At 35.9% G+C, this 14,814-nt stretch overlaps 1 non-coding gene across 1 annotated transcript; it reads right to left on the bottom strand.

Annotated features, from left to right (window-relative positions):
- Positions 1-13,391: 13,391 nt before the first annotated feature.
- Positions 13,392-13,495, bottom strand: LOC127740325 (small nucleolar RNA R71). Its single transcript, XR_008001004.1, has one exon. It is a non-coding gene; the product is annotated as a small nucleolar RNA R71 (small nucleolar RNA).
- Positions 13,496-14,814: the final 1,319 nt, after the last annotated feature.

Here is a 14,814-nt window from a genome sequence, read left to right as displayed (position 1 = left end):
TAGTTGTCTTGGGAAAGAAACTATCCATAATTGGAATCCTTCGGAACCTTGGGAAAGGAATGGAGGATTCATGCTAGAGAAGCTTTCTCACAGTGAATTGGATTGGGGTTTGGATGGATATTGTGACATGTAATCCTACCAAATTGTGGTTCATGAAACTGTGTGGTATAATCAGTGATCGAGCAATCATCTCTTCTTATGAACATTTAAACCAAGGGATTGGGAATTTGTTTGTTTTTAGAGAGAATTGGTGAGCCAAGGAATTGGGATCCAATCATATAAGATTGCCAAGCAAAATTCAATGAATGCATTGGTTGAGGAAGAGATGAAAATGTTTTGATTCGGAGATTTCAATATCTCCTGACCCCAATGAACCCATCTCTCTGATCTATCCCTTTCTATTTACATTCTGCAATTTCAATTCATGCAATCACCCCCAGCCCATTTAATTTCAGCAATTTACCTTCTCGCACTTTAATTCTCGCAATTTAAGTTTATGCAATTTCAATTCCTTGCAATTTACGTTTCCTGCCACATTTATTTTATGCAATTCACATCCAAAAGTTGATTCCGCTCAACTAATCAAACTTCTAATTCGAATTGCTCATTCAACCAATCCTTGTGGGATTCGACCTCACTCTATTGTGAGTTTTTACTTGACGATAACCGGTGCACTTGCCGGAAGGAATTTTGCCGTTCGTGCAATTTCCCTTAATCGTAGCTATACCCAGTTATGCTAGATCACATTCCCTGATCGGGAAGATCCGACCTTGTCTGTGTCGTTTTGAGTAGGATCGCGAAAGGGAGTGGATTGCTTAGGGCTTCACCTTCGGCCATAGTGGGAAACCATGAGTTAACTTGACGAGAGGACATGAGTTGCCCGGATATGGTGGACTGCTATGGTTTAGAAGAGATTAAGTTTATGAGAGGACATGAGTTAATCACTTACGGCTGCCATTGAGTGAATCATTTCTTATTGAACTAAACAGTAAGAAAAGTTAATCTGGAAAGAATACGCATCTCCGAAGCCTTAACTGAATCTCTATCACTATTTTCACACTAACCTGGTATTTCGTTCTTTACTATTATATTTATGCTTTCAAACAAACAACCATCTTTTCTAATCACCTGACTAAGATTTACAAGATAGTCATTGCTTGCTCAATTTGACAATCTCCGTGGGATTCGACCCTCACTCACCTGAGTATTACTTGGACGACCTGTTGCACTTGCCAGTTCATCTATGCGAAATTTGTGGAGTTCAATTTCGTGCACCAGTTACACAAATCAATTTCGCCATACTTACCAAGGGGTGCTACTCACCCAATCATGCCCTCTTATCCAAATTTCATTCAACAATCAATTATCAATCAAACCACACAATCATACTAAATCATCCATAATCAAAGAAACTACAAATTTACTCAATTATTCAACTAATCCATCATCAATCAACAACATCAATTATTCAACAATATCTTAGGGTCATCTAGCCTAAGTTTTCATATAACGTTATATAGTGTTTACCCAAAACCAAAACCCGTACCTTCTTTGACGACGGTTTCTAACCTCGTGAACCTTTCTCCAGTCACCCAAGCCTCCATCAAATCCTCACCAATCAATCTACGCAATCAACCCACACTAAAATCAAGTCAAGCAATCTATTCCATTTCAAATTCATACCAAGCAATCATTCCGCACAAATTCAAGCTTCAAATTCCAGGCTCCATTCAACACCAAACAAGTCAAATACTCTATTCAATCTAACTATATCAAATTTTCAATTATTTATACTAGGGTTTTTGCACAAAATTAGAGAAAATAGAGGGATTGAGTTTCTTTGTCTTGCTCTACATGATCATGGGTCAAAACTCCAGTAGAAATTGAGATTGACCTTTTTCTAAAGCATCAAAATCACCAATTTCAACCAACACGTACCAAAACTGCAAAATCAGAAGTAAATAGAGAAATGGGGGTAAGGTTCTCGTGATTACTCACTGCAAAACGTTATATAAAATCAAAGAGGATGATGAGATAATCGCGTGGCCACAAATGGGTTGTTGATCGGAGCTCCGATTAGGGAGAAAAGTAGATTTGAAGATGGAAGTGAATAGTATTTTGGGATTTCTCTTTTCTCTTCTCCAAGCTCAAGCGCGCTTTATCTTTAAGGCAAAAATAAATGTGATTTTTGTGAAATGGGAGTGAGTCATGTTTTTTATCCAAATGGGTGAGGGGCATTTTTGTCCTTTCGCTTACTGGCCCCATATAGAGTTAAAATCTTTAAGATAAGTGTTTCGATTTTTATTCTAAATATTTTTCTAGTTATTTCTGCATTTTTATTTTTCTCATACGTAATACCGGACAGATTTAAACATCTACAATTAATTTTATAATTAAATGTATTTTTGCGCTCTAAATAATTTTTTGAGATAAATTTTCATTGTTAAATTCCTAAATTATAAATTTAATCTTTTTAACGCAGTTCGAACGATTTAAAACCCTCTTAACTCACTCTTAATTAATCAGTTAATTAATTATCTAATTAATATTTTTTTAGGTCTTACATATTTTCTATCTCAATCAAGTATCAACATGATTATAAAACAAAACAATCAGCTACCAAAAAAAAATAAAACAATCACGTTAGAAATAACAAAGCATGCAGACAACTGCAGTTAATTAATATTCTTTTTTATTTTAAAAGAAACAAGAATTCAAATTATTATAAAAATATTTAAAATCTAATGAAAAATATTCAAAATAAAAACCATCTAAATCTCAATAATAAAAAACATCCAAAATTATTATAATTTATATATTTATTTTAAATATTTTAAAATTATTTTAAAAATTCTAAAATTTATTTTAAACATTCAAAATCAATTTAAAAATGTCAAAATTCTTTTAAAAAATTCAAAATCATGTTACAAATTTTAAATTTTATTTTAAAAATTATAAAATTATCGTAAAAATTATTTTTAAAATTCCTAATAAAACGATATCTGAAACATAAGAAAAAGAAGCATTCAAAATCTAACAAAAAAAGAAATATGTAAAATTATTTTAAAAATTTTAAAACCTAACAAAATGAGATATTAAAAAAATATTGGAAAAAAATCCAAAAATTAAAAAAAAACATCTAAAATTATTAAAAAAATAGTCTAAAATCCAAAATAACAAAGCATCCAAAATATAAGAAAAAAAAATCCAAAACTTAGGAGAAAAAATTAACTTATGACTGTTTTAAGATTGCATTAAGCACACATCAGGACTATACGAGTGGCTGGTAATGCCATTTGAGCTAACCAATGTTTCGGCATTATTTCAGTGTTTGATGAATTCGATTTTTGTGGAAGTGCTGCATAAGTTTGTTTAAGTCTTCTTCGACGACATCCTAGTCTATAGTACCGATTGGCAATCTCATTTACAGCATCAGATGCATGTCTTGACAACCTTACGGGCCCGCTCTTTATTTGCTAAGCTTTCTAAATGCTCATTTGGCCAAGTTCAGATTGATTACTTGGGGCATGTGGTCTCAACTGAAGGTGTGTGTATAGACAGTTCCAAAGTCAAAGCCATTGAGCAATGGTTGATTCCTACTTCGGTTAAGCAGCTACGAGCCTTTCTTGGATTAGCCAGTTATTACAAGAAGTTTATTAGGCAGTTTGCTGTCCTGGCAACACCTTCACAGACCTACTCTATAAAGATAACTTTATTTGGTCGCTGTGAGCTACAGTGGCCTTCATCACTTTGAAAGCACTCGCCAATGCTCTAGTCCTGGCCCTACCCGATTTCTCAAGACCTTTTATTTTAGAGACTGACACCTCAGGAGCATAGGGGCAATTCTTAGCCAAGAGGATCACCCCATTGCACATTTATCAAAGAAGAAGCAATCGGTTTATAATCGGGAGATGCTGGCCATATTGACTGTTGTGGTAAAATTTTGCCACTACTTGTTAGAACACCACTTTGTGATATAGACAGACCATATGAGCATTAAAGAGATGCAAGCTTAAACCATTCGGACCCCAGAACAACGAACAGGTTTGGCTGGCAAAGCTTTTGGGGTATGACGATAGCTTGTCGAAAGCTTTTTTATCTCTCACCATAGTGAGTTGTGACTTGTTAACTTAACTATTAAATGAAATCCAGCACTATAATCCGAAGGCTGAATTCTCTGAGATGGAACTCCAGTTGAACAACCTGCGGCAGAGGTAGGGACTATGGTATTGGTCTGACCGCATAGTCATCCTCACCAACTCCCCTCTCATTAAGTAATTGTTAGAGGAATTTAATGACTCAGTACTTGGCGGCCATGGAGGTGATGCATGAAAACTTGTCTCTCAACAAATTTCTCCTTCGGCAAGTATACCAAATTGTCGTCAAGTAAAAACTCACAATAGAGTGAGGTCGAATCCCACAAGGATTGATTGGTCAAGCAATTTTAATTGGAAGATTATGCTAGTTGAGCTAAACAAGATGTAGTTGAGAATTGCAGAAAATTAAATGGTAGGAAAGTAAATAACAGAAAATAAAGTGCAAAATCTTAAATGGGGATTTGGGGCAATGAGCATGAAAATAAATGATAGAAAATAAAGAGAATAGGGAAGATCAGAAATGGGAAATTCATTGGACTCAGGAGATGTTGTATTCTCCGGATCAAGTTTAATTTTATCTCTTCCTCAATCAATGCATCTATTGATCTCCTTGGCAATCTTAGGTGATTGGATTCCAATTCCTTGGTAATCCAATCTCTCTAAGCTTGAACAATTGCCCAATTTCTTGATTTAATTGCTCATGGGAAGAGATGAAGTATGGTCACTGATTATACCACATGTATTTCCAAATCAAAGTGTTGGGAGGATTACATGTCACTATATCCACCCAGACCCCAATTTGGTCCAACATGAGAAAGCAATTCTAGCATGATCTCCTCATCCCTTTTCCAAGGCTCAAAAGAGATCCAATTATGGAGAGTTTCTTTTCCAAGACAACTAACCAATTGAATTAAGATCGAAAGCTTTCTAGTAATTCAAAAGAGAAGAAAGAAGAAGAGAATGAAAACTATAATTGATCCATCAAATTACAACAGAGCTCCCTAACCCAATGAAAGGGGTTTAGTTGTTCATAACTCTAGAAATGGAAAATGGCAGAAAAGAATACATCCAAGCTAAAAGTGCAGAAAGTTAAATATACAGAGATAGTTCTCCAAAGTGCCCAGCTTCTCTATAGTTCAAAACTACTCCTATATACACTACTCCTCTTGATCTTCTAGTGAGTTTTTCAAGTCTTGGATGTGGGTTCTGGATCTTGAGTTGAAGCAGTTCTAATCTTTAGTGGGCCCAGCTTGCAGAGAAGTATGAATGAGGTATGGGCGTCAGTGAGATTAACGTTAAGTGACATTGTCGGTTCGAGAACATTAGTGGCAATCACTTTTTCCACTAACGTTCCACCCTCAAATACCTCATGTTAACTCCAACGTTAGTGGCACTAACGGGACCACTAACATTGCCTTCTAAATCTTTGCTAACGTTATTGGGACTCACTTTTCCCAATAACGTTGGCTTATACCCCTTTCGCAAGCGTTATTGGGACTCACGTTTCCCAATAACGTTGCTATGTGCCAGTTGTCGCTACGTTAGAGTTCACGTTAGTGTAACTAACGTGGCTCTTAACGTGGGTATGCTTCACCTTCGAGAGCGTTAGTGACACTTACCTTTGTCACTAACACTCCCAATGCCCCTACTCTCCACGTTAGAGCTCACGTTAACTAAGTTAACATGACTCTTAACGTAGTAGAGAATGCCATCTTCCAACATTAGTGACAAAATTGAGTGTCACTAACATTGGCTCATCAATCCTCAACTCCACTTTAACTCTCACGTTAGTGGTTTTAACGTGACCACTAACGTAGGCAATGCTAGTTGATCCAACGTTAGTGACAAAGGTGAGTGTCACTAACGTTGGCATTGTTCTTCTCTTCCACGTTAGAGTTCACGTTAACTAAGTTAACGTGACTCTTAACGTGGCTCATTGCCAAGTTTTGGAACGTTAGTGGTATTCACTTTTACCACTAACATTGGAGCAGAACGTTATTAGTGTTCACGTTTTCCCTTAATGTTGGAGGTCTCTTTTGTCTCCACATTAACTACCACATTAACTTAGTTAACGTGGCAAGTAACGTGAGCTATTGATGGCTTCGCAGGCATTATTGGTGATCACTTGTCTCATTAACGTTGCAAGCTATTTACCATTCCACGTTAGTGTTCACATTAACTAGATTAACATGAGTACTAACGTGGATCTTCCTTGCTTCCTTTGCCCTGAAATCAAGCAAATAAAGTGCATCAAAGCTCTATCCAAAGTCATGAGATTATGCATTATCAATTTATCATGCAATTCTAGCAAAATCTTCATGAAATCATATGAAATTCACAATAGTTGCTTGAATCAAGGTGTAAGTGTATTTTCATCCAAAACTTGCCTTATTCACTAAGAAAATGCATGAAACTACCCTAAATCAGTAAAGAAAAGGTCAGTGAAACTGGCCTAGATGCCCTGGCATCAGGAGGCTACCAAAAGACTCAGTACGTGAAAGCATGTTCTGTGTGCCAACAAGATAAATACTGCACCTGCCACCAGTGGGATTGTTGGGAGATGCTGCCCATATTGACTTTTGTGGCAAAAATGTTGATGATATGTTTATAATCCTTTTCTTTTCTTACTCTCAAGCTCTTCCTTGGTTCAATCAACTTTTTATCGCTTAGACATTTATTGTTTTGATTATTTATTTCTTGTGAAATATCAGTATCATTTTGGGGATACTCTGAATTAGAAGTTGAATCATTGATAAATTTATTTTCAATAAATTCTACTTCTCTTGATTCAACAACTACATTAGACACTAAGTCTAATATTCTATATGCTTTAGAATTTTGAAAATATCCTATAAAAATGCCTTTTATGGCTCTTGGCCCCAATTTGGTTCTCTTTTGATTAGGAACTCGATAAAAGGCTAAACACCCCCACACTTTAAGATAATTTAAATTAGGTTTTCTTCCTTTCCAAATTTCATAAGGAGAAACCTTTCTATGTCTTGATGGTATCCTATTATGGATATGACATGATGTCAATAATGCTTCACTCAACAAATTGTAAGGCAATTTTGCATTTAGTAACATTGAATTTACCATATCCACTAAGTGTTGAGAATATGACCTCGACATGCAAAAGTATCTTCATCACGTTTCTTCTTCAATTGAACGATCTTTTCTTTCTCTTCCAGTGTGACATTTTCAGTGGCATCGGTAATTGGTGTAGTCTTTGGGTCAATCACATATACAAGATTGAGAACCGAAAGAAGGAACATCATCTTGTCCTTCCAACAGTTGAAGTTTGTTCCATCAAAGCGATCTAACTTGACAAACTCTTGATTCATGACCTTGAATGTGGTGTTTTGATCTTGTGCCATCTTCAACAAATATCTCTCTAAAATTTTTGGGAATATTAGTATGAGAAGATGACAAAATCTTATATTTGTATAGTGGTTTCAAGGCACGATTAGATCGCTTTCATTAGATAGTTATTTGTCCCCACAATTAGTTGCTATAGGGTTGATGACAATACTCTCCCAAGATACAATGAAACCTAAGAATTTCTTAATTAGAAATAGTAACAAATTCTCAACTCTCTTGAACAAAAAAAATCTCTTAATAGTTGATTAACATATACACTTAGTACTTCATACCTGAAATAGTGGACAAGGACTTTGATAAGCGGATAGTTTATACGCTTTTTGGCATTATTTTTAGGTAGTTTTTAGTATGATCTAGTTACTTTTAGGGATATTTTCATTAACTTTTATGCTAAATTCACATTTCTGGACTTTATTATGAGTTTGTGTGTTTTTCTGTGATTTCAGGTATTTTCTGGCTGAAATTGAGGGACCTGAGCAAAACTCTTATGGGAGGCTGACAAAGGACTGCTGATTGATGTGCGGAAAACGATCCGACACAAAACTCACCGGCAGGTGTACCGGGTCGCATCAAGTAATAAAACTCACAAGAGTGAGGTCGATCCCACAGGGATTGAAGGATTGAGCAATTTTAGCTTAATGGTTGATTTAGTCAAGCAAATAGAAGTTGAGTTGTGTGATTTGTGATTTGTAAAGGGGAGAGGGTGAATTACAGGAAATTAAAGGGAACAAAAGGAAAAAGACTGAATCTCAAAGAACAAGAAATTAAATGACTGAAACTTAAAGTGCAAGGAATGTAAATTGCAGAATCTTAGAGTGCAAGAAATGTAAATGGCTTGAATTGTAAATGGGTCAGGGATGTGGGATTGCAGAAATTAAACAAAGAGAAGTAAAATTAAAACAAACAGGAGAGGAGAAGATGAATTCAATTAAACTAGATCTTAAACATAAATGAAAATGAGCTTGGTGTAGTAATTAAACAAAGAAATTAAAATGGAAAATAGTAGATCTCAGGACCCAAGAGACTAGATAGCTAAGTCTAGATCTCAATGCCTTCCTAGATCCAATTTCAAAAATCAATTGCAAGAAAATTTAAGATCAAACAGTAGAAGAAACAAAACCAAATTCAATTTCCAAAAGTTGTGGTAAAGTGAGACAGAGAGAACTCAAGGTGAGATTGAGACAGAATTTCCTCAATTCTTCAACCCAAGATTCAAGACAATTGTAAATGAAATTGAAAACAAGAAAACTAAGACGAAGAGAATTCAATTCTCCTTCCCTAAGACTCAGAAATTGTAAAAGCAACAAACAAAATGTAAAGTGAGCTTCCTACTGTGAGTACTATGAAAATTCTAAAAGAAAGCTCTAAAAGAAAAGCCCCCCGGAAAACATAAATTCTAAGCTATTTATACACTCTCTTCAAATGATCTTCAAGCCTTGAATTGCCCTTGCTCTTGATGAAATTGGGTTGACAAAAGCCTCTGTTGATTGCTCTTGGTGTTGGGGAGAAACCCACTTGTGAATCGAGCCATGAACCATTTAAGCTTGAGTCAAAGTTTGAGGCAAGCTTTGGCTCAAACTTTTTTTTTAGCAGATTGCCTTGTTTGTGCTGCCATCCACGTTTGACTCAACGTTTGAGGTCAAACGTGAGCTCAAACGTGGCTCCTTCATTGCATCTCTTTTGGCCAACGTTTGGCCCAACGTTTGAGGCAAACGTTGGCGCAAACGTTGGCTTATCCAAGGCTTCAAACAAAGTGCTCTTCCTTGCTAATATGGCACCAACATTTGACCTCAAGCTTGAGGCAAACGTTGGCGCAAGATTTTGCTTGCTCCAGGATGAAATTTCACTTGCTGCTGTGGCCAACGTTTGACCTAAAGCTTGAGGCAAACGTTGGCGCAAGCTTTTGGCCTCCAGGATGAAATTTTTGCAAGCCAACGTTTGATCTAAAGCTTGAGGCAAACGTTGGCGCAATCTTTTGGCCTCCCTGGGTGAAATGATGCTTCTCCTCACGTTTGAGCTTAAGCTTGAGGCAAGCTTTAGCTCAAATGTGAATCCTCCTTTTTGCCCTTGCCACCTTCTTTTCTTCAACCTTCTTCAAAGCTTTTTCACCTATCATCAATCAATCAAAAGCATTAAAGCTATGCTCAAAATCATGAGATTGCTTCTCTTTCATAATATATGACAATTATAGCATAAAATCTCATGAAAATGCATCAATTCATCCATGATTGATTGAATCAAAGGAAACATGAAATTCTACCCAATTGGCTTACTTATGGCTCAAGAAAGTGCATAAAATCTATTGAAAACAAAGAAAAAGATTAGTGAAACTAGGCTAAGATGACTTGTCATCACTGATGCTGTTGGAATCTGACCTCTCTGCACTCAAAATGGATTTTCTGGAGCTACAGAACTTTAAATGGCGCGCTCTCAACGGCGTTGGAAAGTATACGTCCAGAGCTTTCCAGCAATATATAATAGTTCATACTTTATTCGTGATTAGATGACATAAACAGGCGCTCAACGCCAGTGCCATACTACATTCTCGAGTCAAATGCCAGAAACATGTCAGGAACCAGAGTTGAACGCCCAAAACACGTTACAACTTGGCGTTCAACTCCAAGAGAAGCCTCAGCTCGTGGATAGATCAAGCTCAGTCCAAGCACACGGAAGTGGATTTATGCATTAATTACTTACTTCTGTAAACCCTAGTAGCTAGTTTAGTATAAATAGAACTTTTTACTAGTGTATTAGATATCTTTTGGTCTCAGTTTTATTTTATTATTCATCTTAGGAGACTATTGACCACGTTTGGGGGCTGGCCATTCGGCCATGCTTGGACCTATCACTTATGTATTTTCAACGGTGGAGTTTCTACACACCATAGATTAACGGTGTGGAGCTCTGCTGTACCTCAAGTTTCAATGCAATTACTACTATTTTCTATTCAATTCGATTTATCCTGTTCTAAGATATTCGTTGCACTTCAACTTGATGAATGTGATAATCCGTGACACTCATCATCATTCTCACCTATGAACGTGCGTGACTGACAACCACTTCCGTTCTACCTTAGATCGGGCGCATATCTCTTGGATTCCTTGATCAGAATCTTCGTGGTATAAGCTAGAATTGATGGCGGCATTCATGGGAATCCGGAAAGTCTAACCTTGTCTGTGGTATTTCGAGTAGGATTCCGGGATTGAATGACTATGACGAGCTTCAAACTCCTGAAGGCTGGGCATTAGTGACAGACGCAAAAGAATCACGGGATTCTATTCCAACCTGATTGAGAACCGACAGATGATTAGCCGTGCTGTGACAGAGCATTTGGACTATTTTCACTGAGAGGATGGGATGTAGCCATTGACAACGGTGATGCCCTACATACAGCTTGCCATGAAAAGCTTACTCACGTAAGGTATTACTTGGACGACCCAGTGCACTTGCTGGTTAGTTGTGCGGAGTTATGACTAAGTGTAATTCACATGTGAGAGCTACCAAATTATTGGAGCCATTGTTGATGATCACAAAATCCGTGCACCAAGTTTTTGGCGCCGTTGACGGGGATTGTTCGAATATGGACAACTGACGGTTCATCTTGTTACTCAGATTAGGTAATTTTCTTTTTGTTTTAATTTCAAAAAATTTTTTTCAAAAATTTCTCATCTGTTTTCGAAAATTATTCTAAATTTTTAAGAATGAATTCTAGAGTTTCACAAGTAACATGTTGATGCCTGGTTGGCTGTAAAGCCATATCCAAACCCCCTTGGATTGAGGCCTCCACTTGTCAACAGGTCGGGTATGTATATGGGGTTGGATGAAATATCTGTTGCATGCCTGATTTATATCTTCTAAAGCTGGTTGGCTATTAAGCTATGCCCAACCCTTGGATTGGGGCTTTAGACAAATATTGAAAGATTCCTGGAATTGTTATTAAAAATTTTGAATTTCTTATTTTCTTTTTTCCTAAATGTTTTTTGAAAAAAAAAATCAAAAATATTTTGTGTTTCCTGTTTGAGTCTTGAGTCAATTTTTAAGTTTGGTGTCAATTGCATGTTTTAAAAATCTCTTGCATTTTTTTTCGAAAAACTCATGCATTCATGGTGTTCTTCATGATCTTCAAGTTGTTCTTGGTAAGCCTTCTTGTTTGATCTTGATGTTTTCTTGCTTTGTATTTTTTGTTGTTTATCATATGCATTTTTCGTTTGTTAGTATCCATGCATTAAAGATTTCTAAGTTTGGTGTCTTGCATGTTTTCTTTGCATAAAAATTTTTTTTTCAAAAATATGTTCTTGATGTTCATCATGATCTTCAAAGTGTTCTTGGTGTTCATCTTGACATTCATAGTGTTCTTGCATGCATCATGAGTTTTGATTCATAATTTTCATGTTGTGAGTCATTTTTGTTGTTTTTCTCTCTCATCATTAAAAATTTAAAAATAAAAAAATACCTTTTCCTTATTTCTCTATAAATTTTCGAAAATTTGAGTTGACTTGGTCAAAAATTTTTAAAATTAGTTGTTTCTTACAAGTCAAGTCAAATTTTCAATTTTAAAAAAATCTTATCTTTTTAAAACTTTTTCAAAAATTAAATCTTTTTCATTTTTCTTATTAATTTTTGAAAATTCTTTAAAATGTTTTTCAAAAAAATCTTCTTCTTAATTTTATCTTAATTTTCGAAATTATGCTAACAATTAATATGATTGATTAAAAAATTTGAAGTTTGTTACTTTCTTGTTAAGAAAGGTTCAATCTTTAAATTCTAGAACCATATCTTTTAGTTTCTTGTTAGTTAAGTAATTAATTTTAATTTTAAAAATTAAATCCTTTTCAATCCTATCTTTTTATCATATCTTCTTATCTTATCTTTTTATCATATCTTTTTCAAAATTTTATCTTTTTCAAAAATTTGATTTCAAAATATCTTATATAACTTCTTATCTTCTTATCTTTTCAAATTTGATTTTAATATCTTTTTCAACTAACTATTTGACTTTTTGTTTGTTTCTTATCTTTTTCAAAACCACCTAACTACTTTTCCCTCTTTAATTTTCGAAAATATCTCATCTCTTTTTCAAAAATTCTTTTTAATTGTTTTAAATTTTAATTTTAATTATATCTTATCTTTAATTTTTGAAAATCATTAACTACTTTTTCAAAATTATTTTCGAATTCTCTCTCTCTTCTCTTCTTCTATTTATTTATTTATTTACTAACACTTCTCTCCACCTCTCTTCATCTCCAATCACTGCCTCTATCCTCACCCTTGTGATTGGATTCTCCACTTTTATTCCTTTCCTCTTCTACTAATAATAAGGATCCTCTTTGTCCAGATATAGAGGATTCCTCTTCCTTTTTTTTTTCTCTTCTCTTTCATATGAGCAGGAATAAGGAAAAAGGCACTCTTGTTGAAGCTGATCCTGAACCTGAAAGGACTCTGAAGAGAAAACTAAGAGAAGCTAAATTACAACAATCCAGAGGTAACCTTTCTGAAAATTTTGAACAAGGGAATGAGATGGCAGTCGAACCCAACAACAATAATGCAAGGAGGATGCTTGGTGATTTCACCAAACCAACGTCCAAGTTTGATGGAAAAAGCATCTCAATTCCAGCCATTGGAGCAAACAATTTTGAGCTGAAACCTCAATTAGTTGCTTTGATGCAACAGAACTGCAAGTTTCATGGACTTCCATCTGAAGATCCTTATCAGTTTTTAACTGAGTTCTTGCAAATTTGTGAGACTGTTAAGACAAATGGAGTAGATCTTAAAGTCTACAGGCTCATGCTTTTCCCTTTTGCTGTAAGAGACAGAGCTAGAACATGGTTGGACTCACAACCTAAAGATAGCTTAGACTCTTGGGATAAGCTGGTCACATCCGTCTTGGATAAATTCTTTCCTCCTCAAAAGCTGAGCAAGCTTAGAGTGGATGTTCAGACCTTCAAACAAAAAGATGGTGAATCCCTCTGTGAAGCTTGGGAAAGATACAAGCAGATGACCAAAAAGTGTCCTTCTGACATGTTTTCAGAATGGACCATATTAGATATATTCTATTATGGTCTATCTGAGTTTTCCAAAATGTTATTGGACCATTCTGTAGGTGGATCCATTCACTTAAAGAAAACGCCTGCAGAAGCTCAAGAACTTATTGACATGGTTGCAAATAATCAATTCATGTACACTTCTGAGAGGAATTTCGTGAATAATGGAACGCCTCAGAGGAAGGGAGTTCTTGAAATTGATGCTCTGAATGCCATATTGGCTCAGAACAAAGTGTTGACTCAACAAGTCAACATGATCTCTCAAAGTCTGAATGGATGGCAAAATGCATCCAATAGTACTAAAGAGGCAGCTTCTGAAGAAGCTTATGATCCTGAGAACCCTGCAATAGCAGAGGTAAATTACATGGATGATCCTTATGAGAACACCTATAATTTATCATGGAGAAATCATCCAAATTTCTCATGGAAGGATCAACAAAAGCCTTAACAAGGCTTTAATAATGGAGGAAGAAACAGGCTAAGCAACAACAAGCCTTTTCCATCATCTTCTCAGCAACAGACAGAGAATTCTGAGCAGAGCCCCTCTAATTTAGCAGATTTAGTCTCTGATCTGTCTAAGGCCATGGTGCACGAAATTGTGATCTTCAATGGTGCCATCAACATGGTATGCTCAATTGTAATCTCAACTCTTTATCACAACTTCGCACAACTAACCAGCAAGTGAACTGGGTCGTCCAAGTAATAAACCTTACGCGAGTAAGGGTCGATCCCACGGAGATTATTGGTATGAAGCAAGCTATGGTCATCTTGTAAATCTCAGTCAGGCAGAATCAAATGGTTATAGATGATTTATGAATAAAACATAAAGATAAAGATAGAGATACTTATGTAATTCATTGGTGAGAATTTCAGATAAGCGTATGGAGATGCTTTGTCCCTTCCCTCTCTCTGCTTTCCTACTATCTTCATCCAATCCTTCTTACTCCTTTCCATGGCAAGCTGTATGTAGGCTTTCACTGTTGTCAGTGGCTACCTCCCATCCTCTCAGTGAAAATGTTCAACGCACCCTGTCACAGCACGTCTATTCAGCTGTCGGTTCTCGATCATGTCGGAATAGAATCCAGTGATTCTTTTGCGTCTGTCACTAACGCCCCACAATCGCGAGTTTGAAGCTCATCACAGTCATTCAATCATTGAATCCTACTCAGAATACCACAGAAAAGGTTTAGACCTTCTGGATTCTCTTGAATGCCGCCATCAATTCTAGCTTATACCACGAAGATTCCGATTAAGGGATCCAAGAGATATCTACTCAATCTAAGGTAGAACGGAGGTGT

Source organism: Arachis duranensis, chromosome 6 (genome assembly GCF_000817695.3).
Source record: "Arachis duranensis cultivar V14167 chromosome 6, aradu.V14167.gnm2.J7QH, whole genome shotgun sequence".
Taxonomy (NCBI): Eukaryota; Viridiplantae; Streptophyta; class Magnoliopsida; order Fabales; family Fabaceae; genus Arachis; species Arachis duranensis.
This window is presented reverse-complemented; position numbering and strand designations above follow the sequence as displayed.